This window comes from Equus quagga, chromosome 12 (genome assembly GCF_021613505.1).
Source record: "Equus quagga isolate Etosha38 chromosome 12, UCLA_HA_Equagga_1.0, whole genome shotgun sequence".
Lineage (NCBI taxonomy): Eukaryota > Metazoa > Chordata > Mammalia > Perissodactyla > Equidae > Equus > Equus quagga.
This window is the reverse complement of record NC_060278.1, coordinates 79,465,850-79,484,695: the sequence shown is the minus strand read 5'-3', so window position 1 is coordinate 79,484,695 and position 18,846 is coordinate 79,465,850. Positions and strand designations below refer to the sequence as shown.

Genomic DNA, 18,846 nt, shown 5'->3' with positions numbered 1-18,846 from the left:
TAGCATTTTCTATTAGTATATATATTTTCTGCTAACTTTGGGTATAATTATAGGCAAATTATATGATTCTATTCTCATATAATCTCTTCATTGCAAATGTTGTATTTGTCAATGGATGCCTTCTCATTTGCAAAATGCTTTGATTTGTATTTGAAGATGCTCCTATGCAGCATCTACAAATAATTGTATGATGAAGGATCCCAGTTAATTTGAGCTGGCTCTAAGCAGAACGGCGTGTGTGAGGACATGTTATGTGGCGTGTTTGTTCGAGGTCTAACCAGTCAAATGAAACAGTTTTTTATTGTCTTCTTCGTATCAAGCACTATGCTATAGATTGACGGTGATATAGAACAGTGGGAACACGTGAATCCTGTGTGCAAGGAGTTGATGGTCTAGTTGGGAGAATAAGACATGCAAACAAAATAGGAGGGGACAAAATCAGGCAGTGTGAGTTTCAGAGCTGCCCAGAACAAATAGAAATGGACAAACTCATTCAAGAAAAGACCATCTATTCAGGAAGGAGCAGGTGTCTTCTTATTTTCCCATGTTGGAATCCTCTAAGAAAAGAGTAGCTGTTGAAGCTATTGCATTCTGAGTGGTGCTAAAAAATATTCCTTAAGGAATAGAAATTAGCATGTTATTTTACATTTACCAAAGCAGACAAGCCATAATGCAAACTGTAATCGATCTTGAGGAAATATTTTTATAACTGTTTATCCTAGACTTCAGAGTTTTCTTATTGTGAGTACTTTCAAATTACCTGTAGACTTTAAAATTATTTTTTAAAATTGCCCTGTTGGCCCTAGTTATTATTAACATTCTTAAGGTATAGGGAAATAGGCATAATAAAACAGGTAGCCATTAAATTATGATTTAAGGTGATTCCAGTGGAGTTTTTCTTTCGTGGTACATCTGAGAAGTACCCTACACTTTCCCACTGCTTTCTCTTTACTTGTAAACTCTCAGCTATTCCCCAAATTTGAATTTGAGTTACTTTGTAAAGATGAAGAGACCATTGATCTTTGTCGCCAGGTCTAGGGCTAATCGTGATTTCTTCCTTCAAAGAACAGGTGGTTTGAAATGTGATGTCTGCCTCTCAAACTGGGACCTCATGAATATGGATTATGTGATAATTTCCTACAACCGTCTAAGACAATAACAGCCTGAGCAAAAATAGGAATTAGCAGAATTCAGAAATCGGTAAAAGCAAATTTGGAATTGGCTACATGCCGTAAATGAGAATTTTTTTTATACATTCAAGTGAATTTTGTGGGTCAGTATGAACTAATAATATCAGATAATCATACTTTACTTATTCTGTACAGTGAACACAGTTGCCTTACGTTATTTCCACGCATGCACATTGCTGTCTCTGTAATGCTTTTTATTCATCCAGTAAACACTGCATAAGTGCATGCTCTATATTGACTACTATGCCTGGTGTTGAATATCCAGGAACTCTACAGAATGGTGGAAAGTAAATGTCTTTCCTACTACTAGATTGTGGCCACAAGCCTTGCCATTATTGGAAGCTGTTTGTATCTGTCCGGATAGAATCTTCCCACTTGTGATCTGTTTCTAGATTTCGTCTACTGAGGAGGTGACATGGTGTTTCCCCATATGGCAGGCGCTCAGTAAACATTTGCAGGGTGAGTTAGAACCTGGGAGGGGAGTTGAAGGATACTTGATCTCTCCCAATCTTAGACTGTAAACCTGCATATCACTTTTCAGGTATTATCTCAGCCTTCAAAGGCATGAGAAGTTTGAAGTTGTTTACAACCAGCCAGGAAACTAAGAAGGATTATTTAGTGTCTTTCAGCATATTAAGCCCTGGGAAGAAAAACATAAACAGAGCTCTAGATTCTATTTTTGCTCAAAGTAATGACAGGAAGCTTTCTCTCATCTAACAGTGTATTGATGCGATTTAAAAAAATTTTAAACTGCCCTTCTTGATGAAAGAAGGAAGCAGGAAGAGTGGGGAAGGAAAGAGGGTAGGGGGAAAGAGAGACAAGGATGCTTATCTTCCAAGACTTCATCGAGCATGAAGGATAATGTATATAAAGCACAGTATTCACACATAACTAGACACACGGTCAATAGTATCTGCCATGATGATGTTCATGTAAAATTGTGTGTTACAGGGACTAATGTTTGACTGAAGACATGTCTACATTTGTTTGTCACATTGTAATGACTTTGCTACTCGTGAATATCCAATCACTTGATTTCACTGACATCTCTGGGATATTCAGGAATTTCACAGTCCTGGCCATGCAATCCTAGACTCTGTGATTGTCACAGGCCTCTCTGCTCACTATTTTCGCTACATGTCTGTCTTGCGTATACATATGACCCTTCTACTCTCTGTCACCAAGAGAAGTTGTATCTGAGGTCATATTTTGGTTATCTGCTGCTGCCCAACTTCTCCCAAACTTCATGGTGTGAAACAACAACCATTTTGTTAGCTCACAATTTGGTGAGTTGACTTGATTCAGTTGAGTGGTTCTTATGCTCCGTGTGATGTTGGCTGGGAGCTTGAATGGTCTGGAATGTTCAAGATCGCTCATTCGTATGACTGACAGTTGGTGCTAGCCATCAGCTGGGAGCTCAGCTGGCCTGTCAACTGGCGCACGTACACATGGCCTCTCCAATCCCGTGTGGCTCTGGCTTCTCACAACATGGTGGCTGAGTCCCAATAGGGAGAATCCCAAGAATGAACCTTCCAAGAGAGGAAAAGCAGAAACTATCAATCCTCTTAAGGGCTTGCCTTATCTCTCTTGTTTTCTATCCATCAAAGCAGTCACAGACCAGCTCAGATTCAAGGGGATGAAGGAGTTGACTCCACTCTTGATGCAGGAATGGCATGTGCACACTGGGAGGGAAAGTGTTGATTAGTGGCCATCTTACTGTAGGATAAACACCACATTCCTTTAAATTTACCTGACCTGAGTCTAAATCTTCTAAAAGGACACTCACAGGCTCAAGGTTCATGCCCCAGAAGTAATTCTGAAAAAGGTGGTGAGACGTCATTGGTCTAAACATCAGAGCCTGCACTGATTTGTCTTGGATCCAGTTGTGTGGCACTGGAACAACACTTGTGTCAGTACATAAACATGATACCGTCTAATCTCTCGTGAAAGAAAATTGTTATCCAAGTCTATTGGTGATTATAGCTAGAGCAGCAGTTCTCAACTGAAGATGATTTTGTCCCCCAGGGGATGTTTGGCAATGCTGGGGACATTTTTGACTGTCAAAACTGGGGAGATGGGCAGAGCTACTGACATCTATTGGGTAGAGGCCAGAGATGATGCTAAACATCCTACAATGCACAAGACAGCCCTTCCCACAACAAAGAATTTTCTGGGCCAAAATGTCAATAGTTCAGAGGTCGAGAAACCCTGAGCTAGAGCAAAGATTCTTCCCATACTGTCTTGTAAGTTCATATAGAGCATATTGCTTTTTATACTCCAAGACATCATTTGTGTCTCTCATCTCATAGATTTAAAAAAAATCCTTTCATTTGTATATTTCCAGATTTAAATTGTGAGATTTCTCTAAGGTATCTTGAAGCTGCAGCTTCTATTTACTTTTGTATTTAAATAATTTATATACAGAGATTGGATCAGGATGGCTGGTAGGGGACACATTCCATCCTCTTCCTCCCACCTCAAACTCTAAGAAATTACTAGAAAAATTATATCTGTGTCTCTATGTGTCCCTATCTCTATCTAACTCGAGCTGTAGCTCTGTCCCTATGTCTCTGTCTCTATCTCTATCTATCTCCTGGAAAAGAGGAAGTGATCACTGTACATCAGAGATCTTGAGCCTCACTAAAAGACTGTGTCAGTCAGAAGAGGCTAAGTTACACTATGGCAACAAACACCCCCAAATCTAAGCAATTTAAAACTATGCAGTTTTGCCGCCAGCCCAGTGGTACGGTGGTTAAGTGCGCACGTTCCACTTCGGTGGCCTGGGGTTCGCCAGTTCAGATCCCGGGTGCGGACATGGCACCGCTTGACAAGCCATGCTGTGGTAGGCGTCCCACACATAAAGTAGAGGAAGATGGGCACGGATGTTAGCTCAAGGCCAGTCTTCCTCAGCAAAAAGAGGAGGATTGGCAGCAGATGTTAGCTCAAGGCTAGTCTTCCTCAAAAAAACAAACAAACAAAACAAACTGTGCAGTTTATTTCTCACCCACTCTACATGTTAATTTTGGGCTGTTAGCATGGGACCCAGGGACCATCTCAAATATTGCCATTGCCCCGTAGGGGGAAAAAGAGGACTCTGGAGGGCCTCGCATTGGCAGTTCAATGATCCCTCCTGAAAGTGACAAGCATCAAGAATCCCTTTTACTCACATTCCATTGCCCGCGACTATAGACATGACCCCATTTCCACGAAGGAGCCAGGAAGAACAATCCTGGCCTGGAGAGGAGAGAATTGGAAATATTTGGCATATAGCTTTACTGACTCCTTCAAAGGTCAAAGTAGGGGGAATCTGATGGAAGGAAGAAGCCACAGCTAGAAGTGAGCACAGGGAAGAACTGTGGAAGGTATGAGTGACTCTTGAAGATATAGGGAGGAGGAGGGGACCCTGTACAAAAAACCAGTAATGTACTGGAGAACTGTGGTGGGAATAGCCTGGGAAGTTGATACCCACTCGTATTTCAGAGATGGAAGAATTAGGAGTGCTCAATTATAAAATTTAGACTTTTTTTAATGTTTAAAAAATATTCAATGTGCTATGGAAATTACATAAAGTCTTCTGTATAGCCCCTGTGTTCAAAACCATTGTGCCTAGTACAGTGCGTGGTAGATAGTATGTGCTCTGGAAATATTAATTGATTGAATGATGGCTCTAAATTTAACCACAGGAAGAACTGTTTAAAATTATTATTAGTAGTATTATTATCATCATCCCATTATCCTATCTCACAGATAAGGTTGGTTTTGGAAACAAGGTTATGTCTTGAAACAAGTAGATGTCTTGTAAGGTCACTTTAAGGAATTTCTCCTGCTCAGCAAGCTGCCAGAATCCAAATAAAAGGCAGGGGGATTTAGATTCCGACTTCCCTTGTTTTCTGGCTGAGTCCTCGTTTCTCCCTGCAACTTCTTTGGCTCACCCCCATGCCTGCTCGTCTCACCCTCTCAGCTTTGTGAAAGGATGTCCCTGGTCCTCCAGGCCCAGCTCTCCTGTGGGTGGCCTCTGTCTGCGCTGAGTCTCTGGAGACACTAGAAGTTAGGAGCTCTGGAGTCAGACTGCCTGGGTCCAAATCTGCCACGCACACACTCGAGGACTTTGGACAAGTTACTTCATCTTTCTGGACCTCATTTGCAAAATTTGAATAATAGTAGTACCTACGTCATAAGGCATTGTGATGAGTATTAAATGAGATGATGCTGAGAATGTTCTTAGAATGGTGCCTGGCAGTTTTTAAGTACCCGATCTATGGTCTCCATCATCATCATTGCTGTCAGCACCACTGCCCCTCCGAGCTCCATCCACATCCAGCTCCCAGGACTTCTCCCGAAAGAGGCCCCGTCTGTCTGCCCCAGCTTTGCTGACCTGGATGGTGGTTTCTTTGAGTTGGTTTCTTTTGTTTTAAGTCAATGTCCCAATACTCCAGAGTCCCAGGATGTCGTGTTTAGGGCTGGCTTGGGCTCAGGTTATTTCTAGCTTTTAACCTGCATAGCTTCAAAAAGCGTTTAGTGGCTCTGTGCCCTGGTTCCCTTCTCTGGGAAGCAGGAATAATACCTTTTTCTTCCCAATGCCCAGGGATTTGGGGTTTCTTTCTTCCTTGTTCTTCTTCCTCGGCTCTCTATTTTATGCCATCTTGCTTTCGTTTGTGTGTCCTTAAAGCCACCTTCAGCCCTTGATGGGAAAAGGTAGGGGTATAAATAAAGAAAGAAACGCACAAATAAAATAAAGAGTAGTTATGAAAGCACTGGAAGAGGTTCAGAGCATCCTGAATAGACAGACAGTTTTATCCAGGAAGTGTTGTCAGTGGAGAGTTTGGAAAATCCACCTTGTCGTTATGTCTTTTGAGCTTAGAAATGTTCAAATGCTTGTAGACTTCACGTGATATCTGTAGAAAATAGGATATAAGAAAAATGTGGAGGGATAACTTGCTTTGGTCCTTTGAAGATAGAAGTTCTGAAATAGTTAAGTAGCAAAGCTAAGCATAAACTTTTAACACACGTGGCCACAAGTTCTTAAATGGAAGAATTAACACAGGGATCGTGATAAATCTCTCACCCTCAGGAAGTGCTCACTGTAAAGGTCACACCAAAAAATGATTTTAAAGGGAGTATAAAGTCACCTACCGATAGTAGTCATGATAGCTGACATTTATTGAGTGATTACTTGGCCTTATCCCAGTAAGTAAGTGGAGAGATACTGTTTTCATTCTCATTTTACAGTTGAGAAGACTGAGGCCCAGCTAGGTCATTTAACTGAGGCCACACAGGATGGTAGAACTAGGCAGTATAACCAGGTCTTTGTCAGTGACTGCCATTTGCAATGCTGCCCCGTAACCAAGTGGCTCCTTCATTCCGCACCCTGTAAAGCAGCAGTGCTTCTTGAGGTTTCTTCTAATGGTTACACCGTAGAATTCTCTGTCACACACACAACAGGGCCTGGGCCAGTGCCAGGACAAAGTGAAGTGGGTTCCATTTTGCTCTGGCTCCCATCTGGCTTGATGACCAGCCCTGGCCTTCCCTTCTCCCTGTCCTCAGCATATAGTCAAGAAGCCCACACCACACCCCTCAAGAGGGCTGTATTTAAGTAGAAACATTCCTGAAGACTGGACAGCCTTGAAGACATTTGCGCTTCCCCTTGTTTGATTGCAGATCCCTTTGAGAATCTGATAGAAAGAATGAAAGCCTTCCTCAGAAAAAAATGGGCTTCAAATGAGTTATGTGGTTTCAGGGGAAGCACCGAGAAGCCTTGACTTGAACATTTAAAGGAATGAAACAAGAATAACAAAAGGAGGTGGTGGTGGGCTTGCTGTTTGGGAGCTGGGAGCCTGCCTCCTGCCTCTGTAATCAAAAGAGGAAGCTGTCTGTTCCTATGGCTGGATCAATAAAATTAATGCAAAACATTAGTCTAGAGCAAGAAAAAAATAATCTAGCTTACACTGTCTCCTGTGTGTTTTTTACGTGACTTTATGGTCCCTGCAGGCCAGTTTTGTTTGCTCGAGGTCTGTCACATCCTGTAATCTTCCACTATCTTACAGCTGATCTGTGACTCTACAAGGGCGTTTCACTTACAGCCTAACATATCCCAGGAATTCCATGGCAGAAATTGCACTTGGTGAAGGTGTCTGCCTGGAAACACGTACTGGTGCATCCAACAGAAATTTGTGTTGAGAAGCAAGATCTTGGGGCCGGCCCTGTGGCCAAGTGGTTAAGTTCACACACTCTGCTTTGGTGGCCCAGGGTTTCGCCGGTTCGGATCCTGGGCGCAGACATGGCACCGCTCATCAGGTCACTTTGAGGCGGCGTCCCACATGGGACAACCAGAAGGACCTACAGCTAGAATATACCACTATGTACTGGGGGGGGCTTTGGGGAGAAGAAGAAGAAAAAAAGAAAGAAAAAAGAAGATTGGCAACAGATATTAGCTCAGGGGCCAATCTGAAAAAAAGAAAAAGTGAGATCTTATCCAATTTTGCAGGAGATAATTCTTATTGACTTGGAAAACTTGAAGTGTTTGAAGGCAGGGCAAAAAAACCTAATAAACAACCCAAGAGATTCTGCGTGTTGAAAGACTCCTTGTCATTTGTTTACCGCAGAGAGGGCTGTGTGCTGGTGTTGAAATCAAGCCTTTGCCCTGCCTGGGAAATCTTGGTGGAGTCCAGGCAGCAGGAGCCCTGGCAACCTTCCACAGTGGCCAGCTGAGGGAAAAACAGAAATCTGGCAACACTAACCCAAATGCCCTTTCGCCCTCCCAGAAGATAGTGTTGTCTCGACCTGGGAAAGCTGTACCTTAACGCCCAACTCTTGGTCTCACAGTCTTGAAGCTGCGGTAAGACGATTGTGTTTCCCTCTTACTCTCCTTTGTCAGTCAGTGCCCTGATCCCCCTTTTGTTTTCCCCAAATTAAGAAATTCGGTCTTTCTACAGGTGGTACATTTTTCAATTTCTTGAAAAGGGCTGAAAGGTAGATTATTTGGGGCAGACAACAAAGTAAGCATATAAATGCTTGAACTCTGCTAAATTTGTGATCAGACAGACATGGGCCTAACATGGTAGGACTGACGGTGGCTCCTGGTGACCTCTGTTTCTGTGTTGAATGGGGAGAGTACAGCCTTTGGGGTCTGAAGGACTTCATCACTTTTTCCTTGGTGTCTTTAGGCAAGTTAAAGAACTTCGCTGAGCCTCGGGTTTTTCGTCTGTTTTATGGGGGCAATAATACCTACCCAATGGAGTTGGACACACAATAGGTGTCGCAAATGACGGTCCCCACCCCCATGCTTTTAACTCTTGCTTAAGCATCAGGATCAGTGCTCCATAATGTCTGGGTTTATGGATTGTACCTTCTTCCCTGTTGAACATTAGAGCATTTGCTTGTCTCTTTTTCTTCTATCATAGATCCCATCCCTTGTGATGGTTAAGAAGCACTGATCATTTTCCTGTATTACTGTGGAGAAGTGGATTATCTGCAAGAAATGCCTTGTGTCCATTTCTACTCTTACTAGTTAGGCGTGCAGTTTTGATAAACTACCTCTCAACATCTCAGGGAATTAGGTTTAGGCCTAAAAGAAACCATATAATAGAATTTTGATGGAAGTGGAACAGAGGCCCACAGAGTTGTCCCAGGAGCTGTTGAGGTTGCTGGCCACGGACAGAGAGATTCCTGATCACTGTGTCGCTGCAGAATGATGGGAGGGCTGACTTTCATAGTCATCTTGCCTGTCCATGACATGCTGATCAGTTAAGATACCAACGTTCCTTATTTACAACCCGTGTTCTTGTTTGTGTGTGCCCAGGGGATATGAACTGAGTAAGCTGGGGTGGGAGAAGGTGCAGAGTGGTGGCAGTGACATTTGCCAGCCCTCTGTCACCACCTTCTCCACTAGAACACCACACATTGTGTCTTTCCACTGCAAGACTTGCTTTTAGTACCTGAGAGCAAATGAGTGGTCTTATAACCATTACCTGTAGTTTTCTGCCTTGAATAGTCGTTTTGTTCATGATCACGCTGGCTAGCAGCCATGTGCCAGGACGGTGCCCGCAGCTTTCAGCTGGAGCCTTGCAGGGCTGTGCCTCTGTTCAACGGGCCTTTGCCTGGTGTCCCTCTCCTGCGCTGGGCTGAGGGCAGCTCTTGGCCATGTTTGCCTGTGCTTGAATTGTGATTCAAAATTGGCACAATGATATCACTTTGGTTTAAAAATAAGTTAAAATCCAAAAATATACTGTAAATTCGTAACTTCTGAAAATAGTACCCATCCCTATATATATATATAAAACACTGCATTATTTAAAGCAGTTTCATAAGTTAGAGACCTATTTCTGTGGAATGTTCCCAATTTGGCAAGTCAACCTAGGATAATTTTATTTATTTATTTATTTTTAATTTTTTAAAAGATTGGCACCTGAGCTAACAACTGTTGCCAATCTTCTTCTTTTTGTTTTCTGCTTTTTTTCTCCCCAAATCCCCCAAGCACATAGTTGTATATTTCTAGTTGTGGGTAGGTATTATTGCCCCCATAAAACAGACGAAAAACCCGAGGCTCAGCGAAGTTCTTTAACTTGCCTAAAGACACCAAGGAAAAAGTGATGAAGTCCTTCAGACCCCAAAGGCTGTACTCTCCCCATTCAACACAGAAACAGAGGTCACCAGGAGCCACCGTCAGTCCTACCATGTTAGGCCCATGTCTGTCTGATCACAAATTTAGCAGAGTTCAAGCATTTATATGCTTACTTTGTTGTCTGCCCCAAATAATCTACCTTTCAGCCCTTTTCAAGAAATTGAAAAATGTACCACCTGTAGAAAGACCGAATTTCTTAATTTGGGGAAAACAAAAGGGGGATCAGGGCACTGACTGACAAAGGAGAGTAAGAGGGAAACACAATCGTCTTACCGCAGCTTCATGACTGTGAGACCAAGAGTTGGGCGTTATGTCATGTGTGGCATGTGGGACGCCGCCTCAGCGTGGCCTGATGAGCAGTGCCATGTCCACACCCAGGATCCAAACCGGTGAAACCCTGGGCCGCCGCAGCAGAGCACACAAACTTAGCCACTCCACCATGGGGCCCGCCCCTAGGATGATTTTAACATTGCTGGAAAAGAGGGACCCCTTAGACTTCCTTTTTGAGCATATAGTCTTTCTTTGCCAGGCTTCAGGGTGCATGCTCCCTGGAAGCCATTGGTGATTTCAGGCCACGAGCTGGAGAGAATAAATCCGAGCGTATCTTGCTCTTGTTCTAGACTCGCTGCTCCCAGTCTTCGGAGGGAGGGCCTCACTCTGGTATTTGTATGATAGCTATGATATTTGTAATGAAGTCACTGGGCATCCTTTTCTTTAAAAAAAAGTTATGAAAATAAATAGTACTGAAGCGTATGAAATGAAATGTAAAAGTCCTGGGTCTCCCCAGTACTTCTCCTTTGAGGTAATCGTAAATAACTCGTGTATCTTTCCAGATATTTTCTATGCAATTATAAGCATATACATACATACAGCTATACATACATATACCTACATACACACATATATTACACACACACAAATAGAACATATGTTTAGTTTTTAGAAATACAAATGGAGTTTTACCATACATACCATTTTGTATCTTACTCTTTGCACTTAATGCTATATCAAGGCATCTTACCATGTTAGCACATGAAAATCTCAGATTTTTAGTGGCTGCATGCTATTCCTCTGTATGGTTGGGCCATAATTTATTTAATGTGATGTCTGTTGATGGATGTTTAGGTTGTACCCACGCTTTTACTCTCAATCTTGTAGTGGATTTCCTCAGACGTATCTTACCCAATGCATTTGGTAAATGAATAGCTGTATCTTTTTTTTTTTTTTTTTTTGGTGAGGAAGATTGTCTCTGAGCTAACATCTGTGCGAGTCTTCCTGTACTTTGTATGTGGGACACCACCACAGACTGGCTTGACAAGTAGTATGTAGGTCTATGCCCTGGATCCGAACTGGCGAACCCTGGGCCACCAAAGCAGAGTGCGTGAACTTAACCACTATGCAACTGGGCCACCTCCATATATTGCTGTATTTTAAATATTAGTGATTTAGTAGATTTTAGCAGAGAATATTTATAATGTGGCCTAATGACTAACAAAAGATCTCCTTGAAAATGTACAAGAAACACATTTACATATGGTGGAAGTGTTATAGAAGCCAGTTAGGTTAATCTTATTATTTTCTAGGAGTTAATTCATGGTAAAATATGTTTTATAACATCAAATTAATGCGCTATGAAGGGATTTGAGGGGGTGGCATTTTTTAATGAGTTGCCATAGTGCCAGATACTGAGCTGTGGCACATACATCATTAGAATGTACTTCCAGAGGTGGAACTAAAAAAGAATAATTTCTCATAAGAGGAGGTGAGAAATGTTGGGGGTGGATAAACTGTGTTCATAAGTGATTAAAATGACAGCTTTTAAAAAATCACTAAAGAACTAGATGTATGGCTAAATAATAGAAAGGATCTGAAGGTACTTGTTTGCACAAAAATAGACAACCCATTTTAATTCCATGAAATGCGTACTAACTGCTGTTGAGAGTAAATCTTGATAGCATTAACTGACATGGCTCTCCTTAAATGGATCCTTAGAATTAGATACATTTGCTCTGAGTTCAGTTAAATTTGTATTTCCGTTTATGCGCTCATCTCTATATCAGGTGTGTGATTAGTGGCATCTATGTAGGAAAAGCTGTGTGTCTCCCGTGAGGTGGGCCTTAGTGTTACAGTCCAGCTTGTTCCCAAAGGGGCTGCCACTCTGCCACCAAGAATGACCCAGTGTGTTGGCTCTCAGCAGCTCCAGCTTTAGCCCAGGACAAGTTTTCTTCTAGCTATGTTCTTCTTATATCTTATAACACCTGCTTCCATCCTCCTTCATTTGTGTAGACAGCAAGTATTTACAGCAGTTCTCCACTAGGGGTGATTTTGTGCCCCAGGGGATACTTGGCAAGGTTGGGAAACACTTTTGATTGTCATATGCTACTGGCATCTAGGGAGTGGAGGCCAAGAATGTCACTAAACCTGTTACAGTGCACAGAACAGCTTCCTTTGCCCCCAAGAAAAAATTATCCAGCCCGATAGTGTGAGGTTCTGAAACCCTGCTCTACACAGTGATGACTCATACTGAGGTCTCATTGTTATTTCATTTCTCTAGTGTATCTAGTTTATCATGTGCTGCACTTTTGCCAAAAACTGTATTGTTACACATTAAGTAACTAAGGGGACTGATATCAATGGTGGACTGATGTTAGCATTGGGCTAGTTGGGAATCAGGAAATAGGAGTTCTAATATCTCACTATTGCCTCTTTAATTTGCTGTGGGACCTTTGGCAAGCCATTTAATACCTTTTTGTGAAATGAGTGCATTCGTCTGAGTTATCTACAGGGTCTCTCTAAGTGTTAAAATATCCCATTATTCTGCCACTGCAAATAGAACTTTGAAGTGGGGTAAGGATGAGCAGTAGAAACGTAAGATGTTCTTTTAGATATGTCATCCATTGATTCTTTCTTTCCCCTACCACCAGACATACTTCTGTCATACAATCCTTGGCCCACTCTGCAGGCGCCCTGGCTTTTAAGATCCTGGGCTTTGAATCTATCTATCCAATTCTGAGAAGCTCTAATAACATAATAACATTTCAGCCTAGACATTTAGTTGTCTTGTGGCAGTCATATACAGCATTAGTTCATTCATGCAGCTCTCTTTAAATAGATGTTTACTGAGTGGTGATCTGTACAAAGTATTTGCTCCACACAATAAGCCTGAGGGAAAGCAGGAAAGGGCTTATTCTCAAATACAGACAAAGAGACTGCAGCTCAGAGAGATGCCCCAGATCATGTCGCTCCCTCGGTGACAGTGAGTTACAGGATGGATGTCTCCTGGCTTACCTTAATTCTTGGAGGGAGCATCTTCCTTCTCACCAAATCACAGGACAGCAGGACCACAGCCAGTGGCACTGAGAGTTGAAACCTTTACTCATCAAATTGGAAAATGCATGCCCTCCAAATGGTGAAATCTCACAAAACAGACAAAAATCTCAGGAGTTTTAAATCCCTTCTGTTCCAGTTGCCTAAATAAGGTATCTCTAACGTGAAAGGTGTTAGTCCTAATCTGGTCTCTCTTTGGCAGCAGAATGGTAGACAAATGCAATTTGGATCTGGAGACTGGCATCAAATTCTGTCTCCTTCACTTGGCAGCTGTGTGACCCCAGGCAAGTTTCTTTTTCCTCTCAGTCTTCATTTCCTCATCTGTAAAATAGAAATTACTAATCCTTCTCTTACAGGGTTGCTGTGAGCATAAGGTGAGATAATATATGTCCATGAGTCCTAGACTATTCTTCCTTTTCCCGTTTCTCTTCCTTCCCCTCCTCCTTGTCTCTTTTGAGGACCAACGTAATTTAGCCCAACTTTTTATTTTGCCAAGGAAAGATCTATATCACTAACTTCACAAATCTACCATCATTTCGTAAAAGAAAGGATATTTTAATATCCAAAATGGAAGAAAGACTAATCCCAAGATAACAAGCAGCCCTCCCTATTCACCAGTTTCTCACTTGGCCATGGACTGGTGAGAACTTCCTCAGGGCCTAGCGCGAGTCTATAGTCCCGTGCTCAGGACACTTTGACATCCATATCGTATAAAGCACTGCTTCCTGTGCCCTGGTGCTTAATAGGTGACTGGAAAAGGGTAAGAAGTGTTATTGATAACTATTGCTTAGAGATTATGATGCATGAAATTTAAGAGTTGCTACTTCCATTTCTAAAAATTCTGATATCTTTGGACGAGCAAATGAGTGGCCTCTTGTAGGACAACAGGGCTATTCTTTTCTGTGGATTAAATTTTCTCTGGTGGAGAGATTTCTGTAAGGTTTGTGGATCATATTTTTAGTAGATTACACTAAGCTTCAAGCTCAGGTAAATCGTCTCTTTGCCTTATAGAGTAAATCTTACGTTAATGAGAAGTAACTTTGCCCTCTGTATCACTCTCATGAGTATTATGCCTTGCCGACCTGCTGAGTTCTTTTCTGTTTTCTCCATATTGTATCTGGTTGTTTATCTGAACCCCTAATGACTGGATTCTTTAAAATGTAGTAGATGTTGTTCACTCATCCTTTCAAGAAATGATTATTGAGCATCTACCATGAACCAGGCCCTGTGCTTGTCACTGGGGATACCCACTGAACAAAGCCGATATAGACCCTGCCTTCAAGGAGCTTTTATTCTAGGTACTGGGGTCACAGTTGGAGGGGGTATAGAAGGGGTAGCTAGACAATAAAACAAAAAAATAAATAAGATATCAGCTGGTGCTATGAAGAAAAGGAATGCAAGATAGGAGATGGCAGTGTAATTTAAGCACCATGGCCAGGAAAGGCCTTTCTGACAGGTAACATCTGGGAGGATTTTAGTATTAATGGAGTAAATTAATATGTTTTTCTTTTGCTTTTAAAGTTAATTCTGTGATAAAGAGCCTCTTATATACTTTTCTCTGGAGGAGGAGGAAACACAAATATCAGAAAAGAGCAAATAGAGAAAAAGTCATGTATTTACAGCACTATTTCCTCAAATTACAAAGCAAAAAGAAAGAAGCAATAGGAACTGAGTGAAGTGGTTGCTTTGGACTTTATACCAAGAAATGAGCCAACTTTTCTCAAAACATCTATTACTGCTTCTCCTCCATGGCAGTCTGGGTATCGATCCAAAAAGCATCTTTAAAGGTGTTAAATATTTATTAACACTGGAAAAAGTAAGTCTCATCCATGAGATTGTTGTTTGGGACCCAAGAGTCTTGAAGAAAAGTACTGAGCACTCAATGGTGGTTTATTTAGGAATATCTGCATATTTTCTGTTAAATGTTCCTGAATTTAAAATGCTTCTGAGCACAGCCCTATAGAATTAATTCCTTAACATAATTCCAAAGTAAAAAAAGATGAATGAGGGGCCAGCCCAGTGATGAGTGGTAGGTTCACACGCTCTGCTTGGGCAGCCCAGGGTTTCACTGGTTTGGATCCTGGGCACAGACCTAGCACGCTCATCAAGCCATGCTGAGGGGGGCGTCCCACACAGCACAACCAGAAGGACCTGCAACTGGAATATACAGCTATGTACTGGGGGGCTTTTGGGAGAAGAAGAAAAAAAAGAGACTGGTAACAGATGTTAGCTCAGGTGCCAATCTTTAAAAAAAAAAAGATGAATGAGTTATCTACTTTTAGCTAAATATTTACCTTTTGAGGCTAAAATGGTAGCATCCTTTTAAGTAAGTTCTGTATTTCCAAAATGACTTTTCTAATGGCACACACCACCAGAGGACTGGAAGGAGACATCAAGAGTTTGCTCTAAAGTTCCTTTTCCCGACTCATGCTCCTTAGGGGTTTCTGTGGTTCTAGAATCAATTCACCCCTAAGAGGGAGTGGGCCTGGGGGAGCGTTGGGCTGCTGTCTCTACTAGCAGATGAGCTTGCTGGTAAGCTTGATTGTGCTAAGTGAGCCTCTTCAACCTCGATTCTCTACCTTAACTGCACATTGGCATCACCTGGGAGGAACTTTAATGCTATTAATGCCTGGGACCCATTTCCAGAAGCTCTGATTTAATTGGTTTGGCGGGCAGCCTAGGGATCAGGATTTTTTAAAAGCTTCCCAGGTGGTTCTAATATGCAGCTAAGTTTCAAAACCACTGCCTCGGAGCAGTGCATCTCAAAATGTGATGTGCATATCAATCATATGGGGATCCGGTTAAAATTCTGATTCTAATTCAGTAACGTCTGAAATGGAGGCCAATGGTGTTTAAGTAAGACTGTAGAGTAGGGATGGCAGACTATGGCCTATGGACGAAATCTGACCCAAGGCCTGTTTTTGCACAGCCTTCAGGCTAAGAGTGGCTTTTATAGTTTTAAAGAGTTTTTTTAAAAAAAGGAAGGAAGAAAAGAAAGCAAAGAAGAATATGCAACAGAGAACATATGTGGCTCTCAGAGCCTAAAATATTTACTATCAAGTTCTTTACAGAAAATATTTGCCAACCCCTGCTCTAGAAGAAGGACTCTCCCAGAGCTGTTGAAAATCCCTTCTCAGTATTATCCCACTTTATGGGATGCCATGGGTCCCTTCTCTTCCTGTACTTAGGGATTTATTTCTATATAGAAGTAATAGCATAACTGGTAGAATTTGAGGCCCATGAATTTTTTGGTCATGGAATTGAACACAAATGTAAGTATTTTAAAAGAAATTTCTATTCTCTAATTACATTTTTTTTTTTAATTCTTTGGTGATTTTATTGTCAATGTAGTACCACAAAGATACATTTTCCTTGAATAGAAATTTCCTACTTTTACAAAAGGATTCCCAGGGCATGTAGATTCAAGAATCTTCAATGGAAGATTCCTCTTCAGATATAACAAAGTTCTTCTGTGCAAACCCAGGTTTGCCAAATACAATCTGACTGTAAATGAAAGGTTGATTTCAAGTGAAATGCTGAAGAAGTGAAGTCTGTTTCTTCAGGGATCTGTTGTCTGTGGGTAAACAAGAGGTGGTGTGAGTCTAGAAAATGCAAGTGAGGAGCTGAGGACCATAGCAAGATAGTGGCAGAACTGGAGCTGGAACTTGTTCTCCTCATTTGATCCCTAGTTCATACTTTTTTCACATTCTGCTCAAGAACTAATAATTATGACTAAAATGCTTGACAGTATAAAAGGGCCAGTTTAAAAACCATCACAGATATTCCTATTTCTTTTGTCATTGTGTTCATGTTTTCCTTTAAAACCTTGAAGATATTTATAACAGCTGCTTTCAAATCCTTGCCTGCTAATTCCATCATCTCTGTCATTTCAAAGATCTGTTTCTCGTGACTGATTTTTCTCCTGCTTATAGGTTACATTTTCCTACTTGTTCTCATGTCTAGTGATTTTTACTGGATGCTGGACTTCATGATATTACATTGTTGAATGTCTGGATTTTGCTGTCTTTAAAAAGTACTGAAGTTTGATTGAGTAGGCAGTTAAGTTATCTGCTGATGAAGGTGATGGTTTCAAGGCTCTTTTTTTAAGCTCATTAGGGAGATTATGGCTGGTTTAACTTACTACTAAGGTGTGGCCTTTCTGGGTCTTTACTGAACATCCCAGGTGTTCAACAAGGTCCCTCCACTCTGGCATTAGAACAGGCATGTCTCCCAGCCCTGCATGAGCTCTGGGAGTTGCTCAGCTCAGCTCCCTTGCTTTGCCTGGCTTTATGGAGTTTCTCTCTAAGTAGCACAGCTTGGTGTTCAGTGAGACTCAAAAGAGTCCCTGAGCCAATTTCTGGAGCTCTTTCTTTGCGTAGCTCCCTTCCCCTTCTCTCAAGGACTCTGCCTCGCAGATTTCAAGTACCTCAGACTCCGCTCTTGGTCTCCTCAGTGAAGAGACTGCTGCCCTCTGCTTGGATTTCCCTTCCCCACACTGTGGTCTACAAAGTGCCTCAAGGCAGAGAGTTGGGGCAATTGTAGGCACATCTTACTTATTTCCCTTCTCTCAGGGATCAAAGTCCTATACTACCTGTGTCCAATATCTGAAAACAGTTGTTTTATACATTGTCTCCAGTTTTCTAGTTGTTTACAGCAAAAGGGCACATCTGGTACCAGTTACTTTGTCATTGCCAGAGGCTATTTCTTTAGTTCTTTTTCCCCCCAATATTTTTTGGTAGTAAGTAAGGGCAGGGATCTTGTCCCCATTTTGTAGGTTAGGTGACACAGAGTTGCCAAGAGTGAGTAAGAGGCTTGAAATCACATACTGAGTTGGTGGGATGGCAGGAACCCTGGGTCCCATGACCTGGCCCTGCCCCACTTAACAGGATCCCACCTGTAGACCTAAGGACACCAGTGGGTGTTACTGGTTACCCCTGGCAGAGATGAGGGCAGTGGAGCAAAGAAAAGAGAAACTAAATAGGATGGTGGTAGAAGAATGGGGTCAGAGGAAGCTCTGTAGCTGTGTATCAGGAGAGAAATTGGAGCTGCTGTAGTAACCCCAAGAGTCACTTCAGATATCACTAACTGTCACCCATAGTAATATTGAAATAATAGCCAGCATTTACTCTGTCCTTTCCACAGTGGGGAGAGCCTTCAGTGTTTATCTCATTTCATCTTCATTCTCTACCTAAAGAGGACACTATTATCCCTATTTAACAGGTCAGGAAACTGAGGCTTGGAAAGGCAAAGTTATCTGCCCAGAGATGCAGCTAGTATGCCGCAATGCTGAGATTTGGACCCAGATCTGCAGACTCCAGCGCTTGTGCTCTTACTCATTGCGGTTTACCATCAGGGGTTGCCTTTCCCTGACTCATTTTTATTGACTTGCCTAATACTTTTCCCCCTTCCACCTTATTCCACCCCTTCAGGAGTACCATTATTTTCTTCTGACTTTAAATCAAGAGATGCCAGTTATAGGAGAAATTGAAAATACAGAACATTAGAAGGAAAAGAAATAATCTATACTCTTACCCTTATCTATTATTTCCAGTCCCAAACTTTGCTTATTAAAGGTAATGACCATCTTTATAACTGCTTTGCCTTCATCACTTATAGTAAGTACTCAATGAATGTTATTGATTTCAGGCATTGCAGAAACTACATAGAATATTTAAAACATCATGTAACTTGCTAAGACAGTCACACCTT

The 18,846-nt window shown here is 41.8% G+C and overlaps 1 protein-coding gene across 6 annotated transcripts in view; it reads left to right on the top strand.

Moving 5' to 3' along the window:
• Nucleotides 1-18,846, top strand: part of SHLD1 (shieldin complex subunit 1) — an 85,490-nt gene that overhangs the window by 23,044 nt on the left and 43,600 nt on the right. The window contains exon 2 of one of the 6 annotated variants that reach the window (XR_006891170.1): nt 7,793-8,025. The exons of the other annotated variants lie outside the window; for them this stretch is intronic. The gene's annotated coding sequence lies outside the window, so the exon portion shown is untranslated. The remainder of the gene's footprint in view (nt 1-7,792; nt 8,026-18,846) is intronic. 6 annotated transcript variants of the gene reach the window in all.